Source organism: Aplysia californica, unplaced genomic scaffold (genome assembly GCF_000002075.1).
Source record: "Aplysia californica isolate F4 #8 unplaced genomic scaffold, AplCal3.0 scaffold01286, whole genome shotgun sequence".
NCBI classification, from domain to species: domain Eukaryota; kingdom Metazoa; phylum Mollusca; class Gastropoda; order Aplysiida; family Aplysiidae; genus Aplysia; species Aplysia californica.
Window position 1 is genome coordinate 76355 of NW_004798556.1, and position 2376 is coordinate 78730.

Sequence of the window (2376 nt, forward strand, 5' to 3'; positions counted from 1 at the left end):
AGAGAGAGAGAGAGAGAGAAAGAAAGAGAGAGAGAAAGAGAGAAAACGAAGGAGAGAGCGATAAAGAGAGAGACACACACACACAGACAGAGACACAGACTGAAAGACACCGAGACAGACACAGGAAAAAAGACAAAGAAAGGTTTGAATTCCCCCCAACCCCCAAACAACCAAAAAAGCGACCCACCGAACAAAATCAATCGACCACAAACCAAACAAACAAAAACCCCACAAACAAACAAACACACACACACACATACACACACACACACACACACAAACACATCACCCATCCACACTTAAACAAATGAACTGACTCGTTGGTCCTATTGAAGAGCTTCCTCATGTTGGCGGTGTTACAGACACCACCCTCTCCCAACCTCACACCCCCCCCAAATACACATAGAGATGAACTAACTCTCTGGTCCTGTTGAAGAGTTCCCTCAGGTTGGCGGTGTCACAGACACCCCCCCCCCCTCTCACACCCCCTCCCCTCACACCACCCACATCCCCAACACACACAGAGATGAACTGACTCGTTGGTCCTGTTGAAGAGTTCCCTCACGTTGACAGTGTTACAGACTCCCATGCTGGTGATCCTAGTGCTGGAGGCCGGGCACACCGTCCAGTAGTAGCTGCCCCAGGAGCAGTACAGTCTGTTGTACTTGGGCAGGCTCCGCGCCTTGTAAGTCAGGGCTAGCATTCTCTCCACCTTCTCCACCGAGCTCTCGTTAGTGGCTGGTGGGAGCGATCTGGTGGGTGGGTGGGTAGATGGATAGATGGGTGGGTGGATGAGTAGGTGGATGGATGGATGGATGGATGGATGGATGGTGGGAACGATCTGGAGGGTGGGTGGATGGATCGACGGGTGGATGGATGGATGTATGGATGGATGAGTGGATGGATAGATGGGTGGATAGATGGATGGGTGGGAGGATGAAAGGATGGATGGATGGAGGGAGCGATCTGGTGGGTGGATGGATGAACAGATAGATGGGTGGATGGGTGGATGGGTGGATGGGTGGATGGGTGGATGGGTGGATGGGTGGATGGATGGATAGATGGGTGGATGGATGGGTGGATGGATAGACAGAAATGAAATGGTATAGGTTTAACGTCCGAATCAACACAATTTTAATGTCTATCTCCGAAAAGACCACGCAAAATGGGAAATTCGTGTAAAATGCATTTCCCAACGACACAACGTCAGACCGAGCTGAGGCTTGAACCCTGAACCCGCAACCTCACGATTACGAGTCTGGTTGTCTAGCAACTAAGCTACCGACGCTACCTCTGGATAGATAGATAGATAGATAGATAGATAGATAGATAGATAGATAGATAGATAGATAGATAGATAGATAGATAGATAGATAGATGGGTAGATAAAAACAGTACGCTGTACATTGAACCTTTTGCCAATTTGGCCATTTACCTTTGACAGACGAGTAATAATAATATCAACACATAACAGATAGCACTTCTGTTGTTCACATTTCTCCTCACCAGCAAGCTATGTGCACTTTACAATCTGTGTTATTACTTGAACAGATCTGAAAGCATTCTGAAACAATCTCAACTTCCTGGGAAGCATACAGTGCAAGCTGCAATTTTTTAGGCGCTAAAACACTAACATACTGACAAGATCTGTCGCTGTCTATGGCAGGTTAACCAATCACACGTGGGTGCACAGTGTCTTTCCCAAGGACACAACTTTATTTGCCTTACCACTAGACTAATTTCAGATAAAGAGGCAAAAATAGTAAACTGACCCCTTTGTCAAGTTGACAATTAAAAGTAGACAGACCGACAGACAGACAGACAGACAGACAGACAGAAATACAGACAGGCAGGCAGACAGACAGACAAACAATAAAGGTAATAATATAGGATACAATACAGACACCAACATAAATTTACAAGCTGACCCTTCAGCGGAGTTGACGATTGAACTTAGCTTATATTATTCTTAAACAAGCAGACAGATGATAATATAAAAGGCCTCAGATACCGACATAAATTTGTAAACTGACTCTTCAGTCAAGTTGACAATGGACTTATCTTAGACAGAAAGACAGATAGTCAGATATAGGCAACAGACACAAAGAGAAACCTGTAAATCGACCCTTCTTCATTATGTATGTATGTATGTATGTATGTATGTATTGTATGTATGTATTGTATGTATGTATTGTATGTATGTATTGTATGTATGTATTGTATGTATGTATGTATGTATGTATTGTATGTATGTATTGTATGTATGTATGTAATGTATGTATGTATGTATGTATGTATGTATGTATGTATGTATGTATGTATGTATGTATGTATGTATGTATGTATGTATGTATGTATGTATGTATGTATGTATGT

At 43.4% G+C, this 2376-nt stretch overlaps 1 protein-coding gene across 1 annotated transcript in view; it reads left to right on the top strand.

Annotated features, from left to right (window-relative positions):
• Positions 1–2376, top strand: part of LOC101846938 — a gene marked incomplete in the record, with an annotated part of 14747 nt that overhangs the window by 1057 nt on the left and 11314 nt on the right.